General features: G+C 43.3%; 1 protein-coding gene across 1 annotated transcript in view; it reads right to left on the bottom strand.

The window, feature by feature from the left end:
- The window catches only part of hrh2a (histamine receptor H2a), a 35358-nt gene that overhangs the window by 9738 nt on the left and 5802 nt on the right, over positions 1–19818 (bottom strand). The gene's annotated exons all lie outside the window — the stretch shown is intronic.

Consider the following 19818-nt stretch of genomic DNA (forward strand, 5'->3'; position numbering starts at 1 on the left):
CACATCCGGCATGTTCGAGCTGTTCTGTCCCGCCTCCTGGACCATGGACTTTACTGCAAACTGGAGAAGTGTGCGTTTCACCAGGAGTCCACCTCCTTCCTGGGTTTTACCATCTCCTCCCGGGGCCTGAAGATGGACCCCCAGAAGGTTCAGGCAGTAGCTCAGTGGCCTCTACCCACGACCCTGAAGCAGCTGCAGAGCTTCCTGGGTTTCTCGAACTTTTATCGGAGGTTTATACGCAACTTCAGTTCCCTCGCAGCGCCTCTGACCTCACTCACCAAAACCACCAATCAGCCTCGCCCTTTTCGCCTTACTCCAGAGGCTGTCCGTGCTTTCCATGAGCTGGTCGGACGTTTCACTAAAGAACCCGTCCTCCTCCACCCGGACCAGACCCGGCCCTTCGTCGTGGAGGTGGACGCCTCTGATGTGGGAGCGGGGGCCGTTCTCTACGCAACGGGGTCCAGACTCTAAGCTCCACCCATGTGCCTACTTCTCCCAGAAGTTCCCCCCCCACAGCAGAACTACGGGGTCGGTGACAGAGAGCTGCTGGCTATAAAATGGGCTCTGGAGGAATGGAGGCAGTGGCTCCATGGGGACCACCGATCCCTTTCTGATCTGGACCGACCACCAGAATCTCATTCATCTACAGACTGCCCGCCAACTCAACCCTCGTCAGGCTCGGTGGGCCCTCTTTTTCGAGCCGTACCACTTCCATATTGCCTACCGGCCCGGCTCCAAGAACCTCAAGGCGGACACTCTCTCTCGGCGTTTCGCACCAGATGCCGGCCCCCCCGGAGCCTCGGACCATTCTACCGACTCAACGCTTCCTGGCCTCCCTCCAATGGCCGTTGGAGCAGTCCATACGGGCAGCACTTCCTGGCGATCCGGCGCCACCGAACCGTCTCTACGTTCCTGCCTCCTACCAACAAGAGGCACTCACGTGGGGGACAAGCCCGTACCCTCCTGTTTCTCCGTCGGGCTCTCTGGTGGCCGTCCATGAGGAAGGATGTCCGCGAGTTCACTGCTGCATGTGATGCGTGTGCTCACTCCAAGTCCTCCAACCGACCCGGCGCTGGAGAGTTACAGCCTCTCCCTGTGCCTAAGCGGCCGTGGTCACATATCGGGCTGGACTTTGTCACGGGACTGCCGGCGGTCGACCACCTGGACACCATATTGACTATCACGGACGGTTTCTCCAAGGCCGTGCACTTAGTGGCCCTGGCCGGCCTCCCCACTGCCAAGAGGATGGCCGAACTGCTCCTGGAACAGGTGATGCGGCTCCATGGTTTCCCTCACGACGTGGTTTCCGACCGAGGACCCCAGTTCGTCTCACGCTTCTGGAAAGCGTTCTGTCGCCTGGTCGGTGCTTCCACCAGCCTGTCCTCTGGGTACCATCCGCAGACAAATGGTCAGACAGAGAGAGCTAACCAGCAGCTTGGACGCTACCTGCGCTGCTTCGCTTCGTCCCAGCCGACCACCTGGCCCTGTTTTCTCCTGTGGGCGGAGCTGTCACACGACCTCCAGACCTCCTCTGCCACAAGTCTGTCTCCCTTCGAGACCTGTTACGGGTACCATCCTCCTCTGTTTGACCATCAGGTGCCCAAGGTGGAGTTCCCTGCTGCCCAGACGCTGGTCCGCCGCTGTCGGCTCGCCTGGATCCGGGCCCGTGCGGCCATCACCCGGGCCAGCACGGAGTATGCCCGTCAGCATCGCCGCCGCCACCGGCCTGGCCCCGTCTTCCGGTCTGGCGACCAGGTGTGGCTCTCCTCCGCTAACCTGAGGATGCCGGCTGGCTTCCGGAAGCTCGCACCTCGCTTCCTGGGTCCGTTCCCTGTCCTCAGGGTCATCAATCCAGTCACCTACCATCTGCGCCTCCCGGCTATTCTCCGGATCCACCCGGTCTTTCACGTCTCCCAGCTTAAGCCGGTGATCTCCTCTCCTCTCCACCCTCCGCCGGCCCGGGTGCCTCCGCCCCGTGGGATTGAGGCGGATCGCACCTACATGGTCCACAGGATTCTGGACGCTCGCCGCCGGGGACGAGGTTGGCAGTACCTCGTGGACTGGGAGGGGTACAGGCCTGAGGAACGCTCTTGGGAACCCACGAGCTCGTTTGTCGACCCTACCCTGCTGACTGACTTCTGGGCCTGCCGTCCTGGGACTTCGGGAGCCGTCCCTAAGGGGGGGGGGGTCCTGTCATGAACTCAGCCCGCTGACTTCTGTCCCATCATTCCTGCCACCAACGTGGCGGCTGACGTCATCACGCCGACACTACTTAAGGAAGTGCCGGCGTTTCATTCATCACTCAGTCATTGTTCTCACCAGACTTTGTATCGAGTCTCCAGGCTTACCAGCCCTCTAAACTCTCAATCCAAAACTTCAGGAGATAACCACGCTGGTTATTTCCATCACTCCGCGTCTGGGCAACAGATCCTCTCAGTCACGCTTCAGATCTGCCAACGAACCTGACACAATACACCAATCTACTCCCAGCCTAATGACTTTTACATATTTATCCATGTTTTTCTCCACAATATTGTGTATTCTGCCTTGTGTAAGCTACAGTGGATAATGGGGTTGTAGTTAGCCCAGCTCCCTCTAGTGGCCACATGTAGTATTGGTTTGGTAGCCTTGAAATGGCAGGAAAAAAAAAAACCAAGATGGCTGAAGGTAATGACGCAGCTTCCCCGTGTTGAGCAGTTATCGATTTCAACTTGTTGTTGCCTTGGACAAGATTTGTCTGTAAGTACTTTAGTTGACAAAATAAGGATTTTCTTTTCATTTTGTGTGTACACTGTTATAGGCTGCACATCTTGTGGTGTTATGAACATGCTATTTGTTTTAGCTTAATGTTAGTCATGTGACTAGCCAGTTTGCTATGCTAGTTAGCTGATTTCTAATTTGTATTCTTTCAGTTTTATGATGGTCAAAGAGAAGGCAATAGTCAGAGGCCATTCTTCAATAAATCAGCACAACAAATCAATTCAAGTCTGTTTATTAGAGCATCGTTATCTCACTGTCTAGCTGGTGAAAACTAGGAAACTCAGAGTGAGGACAGCACATTGTGACACCCCCAGGTATCCTCCCTCTAACAATACTGCAATTAAAATTAGTAGTAGATCCACCAACCCAAAGAAAGAAGTCTTTAAAAGAGTTCAGCTTTGGCAAGTCTTGTTGTGCTAAAAATGTCTCTTGCAGACAGAGTATATCACAGTCAGTTAAAATGTGTTCAACAACCAGACGACAAGCTTTATCCCCACTACTCTTACCAGGCCGTAGCCCACGACAGTTATAGGACAGAACTCGTAAGTCCATGATTTATCATTTGTCTCCCACCATTGCAGTGCCATTTTGGCCGTTTGCATCACCATGGCTCAACTCAAGTCTGGCATGCTCAACTCTCCTGGGCTCAAACTATCTCCAAACAAGGGCACCTTCTGGCCAGAGATCTGGATTGTCCATCTCCTTCACATCATTACATTCAGCAGATATTTTAACCCTCCCACTGTCTTCATGGGTGACACTGCCAGGAAAGTTGACCATTGAGCAGGGTTGATGATTTATCCCTTGAGGTCCACGTGTCAGGGGCGAGGAGTGAGCACCACCTCACACAAGAACAAGTAAGGTAAAGTCAAACCCATGACACATAAACAGCCTTTACCCCAGATCAGAGCCTCCGGTATTAAAGAAGGCGTGTGTTTCTGAGATTTTTGGTAATATTCCTCAAACTCGTCAACCTCTGGTTGGCTACACAATCATAACATGAGAACATTAAAACCATATTACTCGGGTTTTTCCTCAGGTCTAGAGAAAGCTTCAGACTGGCCACCTGAAGCAACATCTCATTAACCATCAAAGCTTTTGACACGTCATTAAAACCATTTTGCATCTGCAAAGCTGATACAACAACACAGTTCATGCAGAACAAGCTGATTTGTTCAACTCCTTAAGAGTTATTCCTGAGATGCAAACTAGTTCCAACTGTCGTTACCTGGAGATGACTCTGGACTGACCTGGTCGTACTGCAGTTAATCTACGGACTTCGGTACCTGGGGTCTCCAACCCCTTCCCCCCTGACATCTCGGATCCAAAAAGGGCGTCTCCACTTGGGTACGTAGAACACAGTGAGACTGCATCTGATGGGTTTTTGATAATAATCAACTTCATAGCTTAACGCAAACCAAATTCTTTTACATCCAGAACTCAGCTCTCCTAGATACGGAAGTTTTGACTAACATCGCATTCACAAATAGGTTTTATACATCACATCTAGTTCCATCCATCACAGTAAATGCTTAGTTAACTTGTCATGTTTTGATTGTTGACAAAATAACTTCTTACTTTTATAAACCTGACTGTTTTCTGAATCAAAATGAAGTGTGTACAATCCCCTAATAAATAAAGAATCCTAGAATCTTCTGATTAAAGCACAATAAAGACCAGGCAGGGTGATATTCTATATTTAGATAGGTTATGACCAACAAACTGTGATACTCCATCTGGTCTTCTAATGGGACAATGACCCCAAAAATTCATCAGCATTAGCTTCTGATTTGAATAAAGAGTTTAATATCAAGCTTCTAGGAGGTTATCCCTCCATGCATAAAAGTCTGTGCCAGAAAAGCAAACCATTCTGAGCTAAACCTGCTAAGACCAGTGATCAAAGAACCAACCAGAATTATTTCCGAAGCTTGATGATGGCTACAAAAAATGTGGTAGACATGTAACATTTTAGACAGTTGACCATTAAAAGCCCAAAAGTACATTATTGCACATGTAGAGTTTATAAAACTGTTACTGACTGTATCTAAGTGGTTCCTGCCTTCTATTCACTTTGGATTTTCAATAAATAGAAACAATCTTAGTGTTTTCAAAAATCTGTCAATTCTGCATAGTTTTATAATGAAGGCAAGCAGAGATTAGCTTTTAGGAAAAAAGTCTGATTTACTTGTTTATACATACATATATATATATATATATATATATATATATATATATATATATATATATATATATATATATATATATATATATAATTTGCTATGGTATGAATGGATGCCTTGAGTCAGTTTCGGTAGAAATGAAGCTCTGGCACTCTTACTCATTAAATATATAATATATTTGAAAGTCTTGCTTCTGATTGGCTAAGGGGCTTTTCCTGACTCGTTATTTTCCCATTTTATTTCTTTTTTGCTGCTAATGCAGGAGATGGGGGATGAAGACATATTTCACATTCAGCATACAAATACAGTGTTTGTGAAAAAATGTTTGACAATCGTTGTTTCCTGACATATTTAACCTGAAATTGCTGGACTTGTTAACCGACCGGCTTTCCTCTAAACTTGATTAAAAAATTACACTTAAAGAAACTTCTTCGAAACCCAAATTCACAGAATTTTTGTAGAAAATGTGCATGTCCATCACATGGAGAATTTTTTTTTCCCATGATCCATCAGAAATCGTCTCTGGTTCCCACAGCTGCCTGCAGCAACATATGCTCACTGGCCACTTTATTGGGTACACCTTGCTGGTTGGACCCCCTTTAGCCTTCAGAACTGCCTTAATCCTTTGTGGCATAGATTCAACAAGGTACCGGAAACATTCCTCAGAGAATATGGACCATATTGACATGATAGCTTCACGCAGTTGCTGCAGATTTGTTGGCTGTACATCCATGATGCAAATGTCCCATTCCATCACACCCACAAAAGGTGCTCTATTGGAATGAGATCTGGTAACTGTGGAGGCTATTTGAGTACAGTGAACTCATTGTTATGTTCAAGAAACCAGTCTGAGATGATCAGAGCTTTATGACATGGCACATTAACCTGCTGGAAGAAGCCATCAGAAGATGGGTACACTGTGGTCATAAAGGGATGGACATGGTCAGCAAGAACACTTAGGTAGGCTGTGGCATTGCAACGACGATCAATTAGTACTAAAGGGCCCAAAGTGAGTGAAGAAAATGTCCCCCACACCATTACACCACCACCAGCAGCCTGAACCATTGGTTCAAGGCAGGATGGATCCATTCTTTCATGTTGTTGACTTCAAATTCTGACCCTACCATCAGGATGTTGCAGCAGAAATTGAGACTCATCAGACCAGGTAACATTTTTCAAATCTTCTTTTGTCAATTTTTGGTGAGCCTGTGCGAATTGTAGCCTCAATGGCAATAAATAGCCACCCTTTTCTTAGCTGACAGGGGTGTTACCTGGTGTGGTCTTCTGCTGCTATAGCTCATCTGCCTCAAGGTTTGACGTGTTGTAGGTTCAGAGATCCTCTTCTGCATACCTTGGTTGTAACGAGTGGATATTTGAGTTACTGTTGCCTTTCTATCAGCTCAAAAGCAGTCGGGCCATTCTCCTCTGACCTCTGGCATCAACAAGACATTTTTTCCCACAGAACTGCCTCTCACTGGATGTTTTCCCTTTTTCAGACAATTCTCTGTAATCCCTAGAGTTGTTAGTGTGTGACAATCCCAGAAGATCAGCAGTTTCTGAAATACTCAGACCAGCCCATCTGTCACCAACAACCATGCAACATTCAAAGGCACTTAAATCACCTTTCTTCCCCATTCTGAAGCTCGGTTTGAGATGCAGCAGATCACCTTGACCACGTCAACATGCCTAAATGCATTTGTTGTCACTATATGACTGGCTGATTAGCAATTTGCATTGACAAGCAGTTGGAAAAGTGTACCCAATAAGGTGGCCAGTGAGTGCATATCACCTGGGTTTCTGATGGTTTGAAGACACTGTACAAAAGTGAGGTAAGCTAATTCCTTAATATATAACATTTGCTCATCACTAAATCAACCAGACATGTGGTTTATTAAAGAAGTCCAACAAACCTCTCAATTACTGTTGCGTGTCTCACTAACTAAACATTCAGTCACACAACCAACACGACTCTTAAAGCAACAGATTAACAGCAATCATGAACACATCACAATGACCTGTTAAGGATTTTAGAATATTTTCAGGTGTGTTTCTGCATTCTAGCATAAGACCGTCTCATGTCTGTTTGGCAGGTGTAGCTCAAACGTTTTCTTGAGCACTGCATGTACAACTCAGAATGACTGATCGTATTTTAAAAGGAAGTGTTAAACGGGTTGTGGGTGAACGAACACATGCACACTTTGCATGGCAGTTAGTTTATTTATCAAAGATGGGCACACGTTTTAGACACATTTCAAGACCAAACAGAACGAAACAGGAAGGGTTGACCACTATCTGCATTAACACAGAAAACAGCAGTAGTGCTTTGATCGTAAATAAATGATAAATGACCTGCATTGGGCAGCATCTTTCAGGGTCAGAGGTCTCCGAAGTGCTTCACACTACAGTGAATTTGTGTGAGTGGGAAAGTTTGAATTTTACTTCCTTTTTTGTTTTTTGGAAAAAGCAGAACATCTGTCACTGCAGGCTGTTGGGGCTTACTTGGGAATCCGCAGGTGCCATTACCCTACTAGGTTTAACTAACTAAAAACCTAACACACACACTCCTGACTGTTCCATACACCCACACAACCCGTCCTCACAGGCCAACACCAGTAAACTCGTAGTTAGTGAGTAGCCAAGTGAAGCACTTTATCCTATCTTGCATTTTTTTTTATTTTAAGACCATTGCTGTTAGTCTGTTACTCACACGTATTGTTGACTAATCTTTTTATATTTTTGTGAGTGGGTGGAGGGCTGTCGTAACCAGGGCAAGTGAAGAACTGAGGAGCCATGTGCAGACACAAGTACAGCTGGTGGTAGATAAACCTTTCAAATTATTAAACTAAATAAGTAAAACTCAAGAACTCCTGTTGAGTCTTTAAAGATGGAAACCGATGAACTTGAGGAACAGATAAACCTAATTTAGACTTTTAAGTAAATAAGTACGTATATCTGACTTGGAACTACAATAAGACTCAAACAAAATCCAAACTAAACAATTTAAACTGATTCCAGCTGTGAGTTTCCTGAATTTACCTTTTTCCTCTTGGACCAACGTACCTGTTTTATCAGGAGCTGACAGCACTAGAAACATGATCTAGATTAGGAGCTAGTTTACTTTAAACCTCTCTTGTAGATCCTTGGTTCTGGCTTTAAATGAGTATCCTACATGTTCTTCAGTTGTGCATCACTTGGTTTAGTATAAGAAGAACCTGGCACAATACGGTAGATTCAACCCTACATCTCTTGAGGCATAACTGCCTCACTTTTACCATGGTTGCTCTGAAGTGTAAGTCCCTGGGTGACTGACAATTGCCTTGTACAGCTGGTGTGAAAATATCCTTGTACCATGAAGTGTAAAGCTATGTTCTATTTTTGATGTGCCACTAAGGGGGCAGAGGTGTACTCCAGAAATGGTATTTTATAAAAAATTGGCCCTGAGACTGGGAAAATTATGCCTTTCCTTAGAGTTTTTACAAATTACATGTCACCTGAAGCACCTGTCTAACAGGAGCTGCCCATTTTTAAACAATCTGATTGATATCAAAGCAGAATTACTCCAGAAGGACTTTTATCAGAGGAGGACTTTCTTACTCTCATTCAGATATTGTCTTAGAAATGTACTTTTTTTTATTCACTCAGTTATCACTTTCTCTTATCTCAAATATAAAATATCTGATGTCACTGATGTTAAGTGGCATATTTTAAATGTTCTTGTGCATACAGTATCTTTGGAATCTACAAATCAGTGACTCCAATACGTATAAAATACTGAGAATTGTGTTCGATAAATTTATCTAATTTTACCTGGCATAACTGTAGAGTTGTACAGATATAATATTTGTATTTTGACTGGTTTTGTTGGAGTATTTGTGTGATATCTGGGGCTGCTTTGTTGCGTCAGGGCCTGGACGGATTGCTATCCTCAAAGGAAAAGTTTTTTTAAGACATTTTGCAGGAGAACTTAAGGCCATCTGTCAATCAGCTGAAACTCAACAGAAGATGGGTGATGCGACAGGACAATGACCCAAAGCATAGAAGTAAATCAACAACAGAATGGCTTAAACAGAAGAAAATACGTGTTCTGGAGTGGCCCAGTCAGAGTCCTGAACTCAACTCAATTGAGATGCTGTGGCATAACCTCAAGGAAGCAATTCACACCAGACATCCTCAGATGTACCTGCTTCAGGAAGTACAAGTGAGCTGGAGGAGAAAGTAGCTTCAGATGGCAGGATTTGGAGACTTATTTCCTGATATTTGGACATCTCGCCTCTGATTGGGGAAAAGCAACATGACTCTACCACTGACTTTGTTTGCTTTGCAAAATTGATGCCCATAATAACACAAATGACACAGGCCTGGGGGAATTCTGCAGTGGAGTTGCTAATGCTAGCAGTTAGTTTCTACTAGCAGAGACATTCTCTGCTGATTCCTGGACACTAAACCAACAGCAGCCTTCCCCATCACGAGTCAAGATGGGTGAGTCCATGAATGTTAAGTGACAGTGGGACATAGATCTGTCAGGCTTTTCAAATCCTAGAGTTCCACCGTCTATTTTCTATCAGAAGCTAACGTAGGAGATAGGTGTAGGAGACTATTTTCACGATCATCCCGCATGAAAATCTCAGAGTGACTGATTATAATCAGAAATAATGATTAGAAATAATGTTTTTCAGTGAAGTTGACTAAAGAGAAAATCACAGAGATGACTGAACTGATTGGCATCATTCGTTCTGTAAGTGGAAACTCAGTTTCACTGCCCACAGAAGGTAAACTCATCATTTATGGATAAACTCAGTCTGTTGAGCCTCATTTCTCTTATACAGCTAAAAGCTATTTGTAAAAACAAACCCACCAGGACTTCAGACTCATTCTGTTTTGCACCTGAGCCCTTCTATAAAACAGTTTTGTCTCCTTTCTGGATTGTTAGCTATTGAAGACAATTTTCTTTCTAAATATCGCATCACACTTTTTTCATTTTGCTCTATGATCACAATGTTCCTGGATTGTGTAAATAATTCAAAGTAATGTTTTATTAGTTCCACATTAAAGGTATAGCAGAGGATATTTTTCTTCTAGGTGGATCATCTGAACCATTGGTTCGCGCATCTGTCAAGCATTCTGCTGAAACTTTCATGCAAGGCCGTCGTCATACATGCTCGTTGCTGGGTTAGTTTTCACTTCTGTTCATGTGTAGAGAGGTCACCGTCATTCCTCGCCGTTCTCACCGGGTTCTTTTGTAAATGGCTGAAAGTGTCAAGAGAAAAAGTGCCTTCGACGTCTGTGATAGGTAGGGAAAGGCCTTTAAAGTGCGAAATAAGACCGGAGATTTTTTAGGACACTCTTTTCAACAATGGTGTGGGCTGAAGTGATGGTTGGGCTTCCCACAGATGCCTCTGTTGCCAGTTTTCTACTCGGCAGGTGAGCTAAATTTTGACATGCCATTTGGAGAAATATATTTCAGATTACTGTGCAAGGCCAGCAGCTACTTGTAAACTGAGCGTGCATTTTTTGTGAACCTGGAGAGGGTGGTACTTTCCTTAAATTCAGAAACATCCTCCGCAGCAGTAATACCTCGCTGATCCAGACTGAAGTTTGCTCCTGAAGCAGCACACGTCTGCAAGCAATGGAGAGATTCCTGCTGTGACATAAATTACTGGGTTAAAGAGTAATTTAAAGGAAGATAGTTTTCACTGCTGGTAAAAACTTCACATTTTAACACAGAGTGAAGTAGAAGAGTGTGAACGTGTGAAAATGAGAAAGCACTGTTTCAACAGCCAGTATGAGTCTGCAACACATGGAATCGTCTCACCTTGAATGACCCATAAGCTCTTCAGGGGGACTCTGTGGGTCTTAGTCATCCTACCCATGAACTAGATCATTATAATTACTAATGAGAGTGGACATACATCAGGCCCAATAATCACTCAAATGATGAAAATAAAAGTCCTAAGACTGAGGCCTAGTCCACACGAAGCCGGGGTTTTTTGAAAACGAATTTCCGCCCCTCCAAAAACTTGCATCCACACCACCACGTTTTAAAAACAAACTCTGTCCACACGTACCCGGATAAATACGTTGTTAAGGACATGCCAGACCTGTAGGCGGCAGTACTTTCCCTGTTCTTAACCTCGTCCTTCGTCTGTGGTCTTCCGCAAGGAGCAGTAATTCTGCTTGCAAAAACAAACAAGCAGAAAGCGCTTGGACTATTGATAAAGCGAGCACAGCTCTGAGGGCATCCATGCTGTCGGCTAGTGTAAACACAGGTCGCACACGTGATGTCAGCATTTTTTGTCGCGGAAAGTGACGTTGCGGATCTTAAAACTCCGGTTTTGTCTGTCCACACGCAGACACCCAAAACGGAGAAAACGCAGATCTTCACTTTGGCCGGAGTTTTTAAAAAGATCCGTTTTCGTGTGAAAAAACTCCGTTTTCGTGTGGATGACAGGCCAAAACGTAGAAAAATATCTACATTTTGGCAGATCCCGGCTACGTGTGGACAGGGCCTGAGGGACATAGGTGGGGGATTTTTTGATGCACTTGAATGTGTCTGAATAAAAGAGCTGCAAACAAAGACTGGTTGCCATAAGATGTCGTCTCCATTTAAAAAGCCTTGAGGGTATTTTTTCCCCTAGTAAATTGGTGCATATGAATAAAGGTTACTGGAAAATTCGTCCTCCATAGTGGTTCTGTGTGGGTATAAGTTCTTAGTGTTTTCTCATCAGAATAGCTACCAGTGAATAAGATAAGATAAGATAACCTTTATTAGTCCCACAAGTGGGAAATTTGTTTCGTTTACAGCCAAGTAAAAGTAAAAGTTATGCAGCAGAGGGAGAAAACACTAAAATGCAATAAGCTCAATCGTAATGAGATAAAATAAACTCAATACAATAGACAATTTATACCTTAAGAATGGGTTAAAAATAATAACCATACTATATACAGCTTAGAAATACAGAGTACACTTCATCCAACAGATTTGTTGTAAAGTGGGGAGGAAAGACCTCCGGAATCTCTCTGTCCCACACCTTGGGTGCCGCAGTCTCCCACTAAAGGAGCTGCTCATAGCTGTCAAAGTCACCTGCATGGGATGGGAGATATTATTCAACATGGATGACAGTTTAGCTGTCATTCTCCTGTCACTCACCACCTCCACAGGGTCCAGGGTGCATCCTAGAACAGAACTCGCCCTGCGTATCAGTCTGTTCAGCCTCTTCCTATCCCCCACAGAGATGCTGCTGCCCCAGCAGACCACACCATAAAAGATGGCCGAGGCCATCACAGAGTCATAAAAGGTCCTCAGGAGAGGGCCCACAACTCCAAATGACCTCAGTCTCCGTAGTGGGTACAGCCTACTCTGCCCTTTTCTGTACAGGGCATCTGAATTATGAGTCCAGTCCAGTTTATTGTTCAGATGGACCCCAAGGTACCTGTAACTGTCCACAGTCTCAATGTCCATGCCCTGTATGCTCAATGGTTGAAGCGAGGAATGCTTATACCTAAGAAAGTCTACCACCAGCTCCTTAGTTTTGCTGGCATTAATCTGTAGATAGTTCAGCTGGCACCAGTCCACAAAATCCTGAGTCAGTCTCCTGTACTCCTTGTCATCCCCATCCTTGATGAGACCTACAATCGCACAGTCATCAGAGAACTTCTGCAAGAAGCACTGAGTAGAGTTATAGGAGAAGTCCTCAGTATAGATGGTAAAAAGGAACGGAGCCAGAACCGTTCCCTGGGGGGCCCCCGTGCTGCAGACGACACTATCCGACACACAGCCCTGAGTCCTCACATACTGTGGTCGGTCAGAAAGGTAGTCCAGAATCCAGGTAGCGAAGTGATGATCCACTCCAGCGTTCACCAGTTTGTCCTTCAGAACCGAGGGAAGAATGGTATTGAAGGCACTGGAGAAGTCAAAAAACATGATCCTCACAGTACTCCCAACAGTCTCCAGGTGAGCGAGCGAGTGATGCAGGAGGTGGATGACCGCATCATCAACACCAATGCCAGTTTGATAGGCAAACTGAAGCGGGCCCAGTGAAGAGCCCACTAGGCGCCCAAGCCGAACCAGAACCAACTGCTCCAGAGTCTTCATCAGATGGGATGTTAGAGCCACCGGCCTGTAGTTGTTAAAATCCTTGGGGCGTGAAGTCTTTGGCACCGGAACTACACAAGATGTTTTCCAGAGCTTTGGGACTCTTCCCAGCCTCAGGCTCAGGTTGAAAAGGTGCCCGATTACCTCACACAGTTGGTCCGTGCAGGACCTGACCACCCATGCGCTGATACCATCTGGACCCGCTGCCTTCCTGCCATTTATCCTCCTCATTTCCCCCCTCACCTGTGTGGTAGAGAGGGACCAGCCGGGACCTTGCGTAAAGTGTGTACTAGATACTGTTACTGAAGGTGAGGAGGGGTGAGAGGTCAGAGGTGAAACAGTGGTAGAGAGGGTGGGAGAGTCAGCAGCCGACGTTGAGGTCTGCCTCGTAGCCGAGTCAAATCTATTAAAGAATTGATTCAGTTCATTAGCCCACCTCACATCCTCACAGGCAGAGTTCTGATGTTTATGACTTGAGATGGTTCTAAGGCCTCTCCAGACTTCACCCACATTGCTTTGCTGAAGCTGGTTCTCCATCCTCTGCCTGTAGGTGTCCTTCCCATTCCTTATCAGTCTCCTCAGTTCTCTCTGCACTCTTTTCAACTCCTCCTTGTCTCTGAGTTTGAAGGCCCGCTTCTTCTGCTTGAGGGCTTCTTTTATTTCAGGAGTAATCCAGGGTTTATTATTAGAGAAACACCGTACAGTCCTGATAGGGATAATGCTATCCACACAAAAATTAAAATAGTCAGTAATGCATGCAGTGAGGCTGTCGATGTCGTCTCCATGATCTTCACAGAACACCCCCCACACAGTTGTCTCAAAACAGTCCTTAAGGACCTCCTCACTCTCCTCCGAACATCTCTGTATTGTACGGGTGGCTGGTGGCTCCCTTCGCACCAAAGGCTCATACACAGGAGCAAGATGCACCAGGTTGTAAATAATGTACATGTAGACAGTAGGGGCTGCATGAATTCATTTTTTTCGCGGCGGGGGGTGGGGGGTGGGGGGTTCGGTTGGTTTGCTGGAGTTTTTGACAATTAAAATTGCGCCCACATTTTCAAAGTTAAACACATCTCTTTTAACAACGGTAGTTTCTGCTTCAGCCCTCTCCCCCCTCCCCTTGCACAGCAGCCGCAAACTCACTGATGTGCCTGCAGCCTCTCAGAGTTGCTGCTGCTCTAAACATTAAAATAATTATTTCAGGCATAAAAAGTCACTACAGAGCAGTGAAGTTGACTAGTCGACTAGTTCATACAACCCCTAGTAGACAGTGGGCAGCGCCTGTCTGCAGAGACATGGTCCACATCTCCCTGTCTCTTCTAAACCTGGTAGGGAACTCTTGAGAGCTGGAAACACTGGTTTCACTCAGTAAGACAAGAAGAACAGATTAAGGCTAAATCATATAAGCGGCATCAGATTAAATATTTCAATATAATCTACATCTACAGAAGCCAGATCTCTTCCAATTTTGACATTTCAGCTGGGGCTTTGAACTTCACCCCGAGCCATCACCAAGAACCATGCAGCCACCAACAAAAAAGGTGAAACTCTTAAATGCAAATGATGTATGAGCCGCAGCAGCTGACAGCTTAACTATCTTATGCCACATACATTTCAGCTGTTTTCATCAGCAACGCCTTTTTCTCCGCAGCGGCCGCCCTCTCGGTTAATCTCACTTCTACACATAGACAGCAGTTTGGCCTCAATATAACACTGACCTTGAAAATATTCCAATGTGGACTTGTTTACAGTCACTACAGCCTTTACACCTCTCTCTCTCTCTCTCTCTCTCTCTCTCTCTCTCTCTCTCTCTCTCTCTCTATATATATATATATATATATATATATACATACATATATATATATATATATATATATATATATATATATATATATATATATATATATATATATATATATATATATATATATAATTGTATTAGTCAGTGACAGCTTGCCATGCTTCATTGAGAATAAAATCAAATGAGTTATCCTTCATGCTTACATTGACATTTCTCCTTGTGCAAATTGAATAAATAAGAGAGACGTAATCACTCTTTTACACTTTGCTGGTTTAATACCGACCATCTGCTGTTTGGCTCATCTCACTATGGTCAGACCTAATAAATTGTGGTGAGTGTTACTGCATCTCTATTTCTAATCACACACACCAACACACACATCCACAGATCACCAGTTGGTCTCTCCAACCCTACTAGATTTCATATGTGTGGATAATGGACTGTAAGGACTGTAATGGATTGTAAATGACTGCTGAGTGCTCTGTTTTCCGGAAGACGCACAGGCTGCGCTGCTTTTAGGAGTTCTCTGAAAAAACAAAAAAACTAAAACAAAACAGCTGTTTCATGTTTTCCAGCAAAAACAAAGGTTTGCAAGGGTTCATGGTTTTCAAACACGTAGCCTTGGTTGCCCCTCCAAGAACTGGCATTCACAGGTCCTAAACGACTTAGATGGAGAGAAAACTGCTAATGGTTTTTGGTAAACTGGTCTACAAGGATAATTATAACAGTATTACTTTGTGAATGACAGTCTGGACTTTTTAAACATAATCAAGTGGTGGGTTTGCTGCTGTTGAAATGTGAGAAGTGGGCAATACGATTTTTGGTAGCAAAATATGTCATGAATCACTTAACTGATTTTTTTTTCTTCGTTTATTTCATTCAAAATAAAAACAAATAAAACATATAAACAATAAGAAATACAGAACAAAAAATAAATTTGAATGAAAAGGAGCAGAATGAAGAAAAGCATCTTATAATTTCTGCCCCCTTTTCCAGTAGAAATAATCAGTTTATATTTAATTACCATTTGTCAGACACACATACAGATTCATTTTAAATGTTTTCCTGTTCTAAATTCCAGTGTGATCATGATCATTGATTTAATTTACATTTTCATTTAGTACACTCAATTTGGTACATTTTTTGAATATAGTAAATGATTATAATTAAATTCCCAATTAATCACTGGATTCCTATCTGCAACTAAATAACTTTTGGAGCCCAAACAATTCAAGATGCCCAACACAGCTAGAAAATATCAGCTGTAAAGTCACAGATTTTCCACATGTTGATCTAAGCTCTAGCATGTTTGTAGTAGAGTGCTATCCCAACACATTATACAAGGTTATTGCTTAAATTTGTGGGACACTGAAAACCAATTTCTAATGATTATTTTTGATTATAATTGGTCACTCTGAGTTTGTCATGCAGGCTGAACATGAAGATAGTCTCCTACATCTATTTACTGCATTAGCTTCTGATAGAAAATAGACGGTAAAACTCTGATTAGAAAATCCTGACAGATCTACGTCACACTGTCACTTAACATTCATGGACTCACCCATCTTGACTCGTGATGGGAAAAGCTGCTGTTGTTTAACATCCAACAGCAAAGAAAGTCTCGGCTGGTAGATGCTAACTGTTAGCATTAGCAACTCCACTGCAGAACTCCTCCAGGCTTGAGTTATTTATGGATATAACATCAACGTTGTAGAGCAAACAGAGTCAGTGGTACAGAAATATCCAAAAATCAGGAAACACGACTCCAAGTACTCCCGTGTTCAGCTCAACTCTGATGTGGCTCATTTCTACTTCCTGAAACTGGTGCACCTGAGCTTTGTTTCCCCAGAGTACAACTTACAAGATATTCATTCCTACTAGAGACCACTGCAAATGTATTGTTTAACGAGTAAGCTACACCTTTAAAACATACTGTTAACCTTTACAGTGATCCCTGTTTAAGGCAGTGACCACAACTGGTCATACTTAGCAAGCAGTCATTTGGTAAATGCATAACTCAACACTGTGGTTTCTACCTTTCATGCTCATTTGCACTGCTCAGCATCTCAAACTATTACGTATATTAGTATTACTATTTTTCTACATAGGTAGTGACTCTGTGCACTCCTTATCTTAGGTCGTAGATATGTTTTATATTGTACTTTCCTTCTTATCTAATGCACCTGTCAAGGAGTAGCTGCTCAATACCAGTTGTTAAAAACGGACACAATAAAGAGGATTCTGATGTGGTAAAAGCTGAGTAGTTGAGTCTTTCACAACACATACTCTAACAGGATTTAATATTCTAGCAGTACTTAGGTCTAATGCTGTTTCTTTTTAGAAAGCGTGGGGTCAGTTAGGACCGCTGGCGAGGAAGGCGTCTACACAGGTGGCTAGCTTTCCAGGAGAGGAGGCTAGTCTCCACCACAAACGACTCCTGGCAGGTGGGCACGAGCTGCGGGACCCACCAGCCGCCCTCGGAAGTTAATCCCCAGGGCGGTGGACAGCAACGGAAGCTCAGACTCGGGGGTCTTGTACCAGCTGGGCATTTATTGCTAAGTGACTGTCGCTATTTTGACAGGGAAGGGAAGAGTGGCTGGGTGTGGGAGGCTGAGAAGAAGATAGCAGCTTTGTGGACTCCACAGGTGGAATCTCCCTGCAGTGTTCTGTTCTTGTGCTGTATTAATAAAGTCGTGTTTTTAGTAACTCATTCCTGCAGATGTTGTTTGAAGGTTCTGTCTGGAGGGGCAAGAAAATTCCGCCTGTGCTGCTATGAAACTTTTATTCAGGCATCCTGCAAGAGAGTCTGCGTTTTACCATTATGGGCTAGCCCATTATTCAGAGATATTAAACAGATTATTTAGAGAAAGTTTCTTATTAAAAATAATCTTATGTGTTATAATAAGAAATGTTATTGTTACTATGAGATGCTGCTCCTATATTTTTTTCCTGCACTGACAGTAATACTGTTCCTTAAGGAGGGGCTTGTAGAAGAGCCACTGCTGCTCCAGCAGCAGCTGAAATGTGCATGTGGTTTTATTCAAATGTCCCCTAATGTGATGTCACAAACAGGAACTTGTTTTAGGCACAAACTTCCTGAAATTAAACACTGACAGATTAACAGTGTGTTTCTGAGACTCTTGGTAAAATTCCTCAAACTTGTCAACCTCTGGTTGGCTACACAAATCATAACATGAGAGCATTAAAGCAGGATCACTCTGGTGATTCATCAGTTCTTGAGAAAAGCTTCAGACCGGCCATCTGAAGCAAGACATCTTTAACCCATCAAAGCTTTTGGCACGTCGTCAAAATCATTTTGCACCTGCGAAGCTGATACAGCAACAGTTTCTGCAGAACGAGCTGATATTGTTTAGACTCCTTATGAGTCCCAGACGCGTAGTTCCATTGAGACATCTCTGGACTGAAGAGTCGGTGCCACGGTATTCTACAGCCCTTCAGTGCCAGAGGCCATCCGACCTCTCCGACGTTCGGATCCACCAAGGGGGTCTCCAGAACGGGTGAAGTAGACACACAGATAGCGTCTGATGTGCTTTTGATAATAATCAACTTCATGGCTTAACACAAACCAAATACTTTTACATCCAGAACTCAGCTCTCCTAGATACGGAAGTTCTGATAACACCACATTCACACATAGGTTCATACATCACATCTAGTTCACAGTGTCACAGTAAATGTTAGTTAACTTGTCATGTTTTAATTGTTGGTTAAATCAATTATTACTTTTATAAACCTGACTCTTTTCTGAATAAAAACAAAGTGAGTACAATCCCTTAATAAACAAAGAATCCTAGAATCTTCTGATTAACACACAAAGACCAAGCAGGGTTGATATTCTATATTTAGATAGAGAATCACAGCTTATTGGTCATAAGTAGAGTATATATATATATATATATATATATATATATATATATATATATATATATATATATATTGAGCTCTTAAAGCACTCAATGTACCAAACCCTACATCAATGTTAGTTTAGAAAAATCACACAATGTTATGAAAATGATTGCATGTCATTAAAAGTTAATTAATTCCTTGAACAACACATCAATCACACACCAATTATATAATTTCAAATATATTTCGTGGAGTAGCAGGAGAAACTGGATCAAAATACATCCCTGTCCAATTACGAGACATGTTTGTATCTGTGAGTAACTGACATCTACATCAGGAGACTGAGACAAAATTTAAGCACTCATTATGTTTGTTTGATCCTCGACATGATATCTTTCTCCTTTTGGATGCTCCAAAGATGCCAATGAGCCAGAGAGGCTTCATGCTGCATCATGTAGACCTCCTGTACTCGGTAAGTCATCTGGTGAAAAGAGTCCAATTTTGGGTACGATGAAAGGCAGGCTGAAAAAATAAAAATGAGTCTTTACTAGACATAGTGAGAGATTGGAGACGAGTAATGGGGTTATTTATCTCTCGACTCGCTGCCTAAATCGTGTCATTCTCCAAATACCAACTGTGCATCCTCTGATTACTTTCTTTTTCTTTTACCAACCGGATGTGTTTTATGAGATAAACTGCCGAGGGATACTTCCTCATCTTCTCAAATCTTTATCAAAGCAATCACATCTACTTCGGCAATGCAAGCTAACGTCTCTAAATATGTTTACATGGTGTTGATTTGTTAGCCGTTTGTGAAAATAACTTTTTTATCAGATTGTTATGGACAAGTCGTGGTTACAGAAAATTGTGCGGTAAATAATCCACTTCTTAGCCTCAAAGCATTAAATAATCTGGAATGGTAGAATTTCTTTCAGTCACAAATCTTCAGATGCAAAAAGAAAAGCAGGAAGTTGAAACGGTAGCAGGTCAATGACATTTTCTTAGCCTTGATTGTAATGCTAGAAAGGTCTCTAGATGATGAAAGCTACATCCATACATCCATCAGAGCAGCATAATGCAATCAAGCTCCAGAATTCTTCATTTAACCTAATATGTTA

Source organism: Nothobranchius furzeri, chromosome 1 (assembly GCF_043380555.1).
Source record: "Nothobranchius furzeri strain GRZ-AD chromosome 1, NfurGRZ-RIMD1, whole genome shotgun sequence".
NCBI lineage: Eukaryota > Metazoa > Chordata > Actinopteri > Cyprinodontiformes > Nothobranchiidae > Nothobranchius > Nothobranchius furzeri.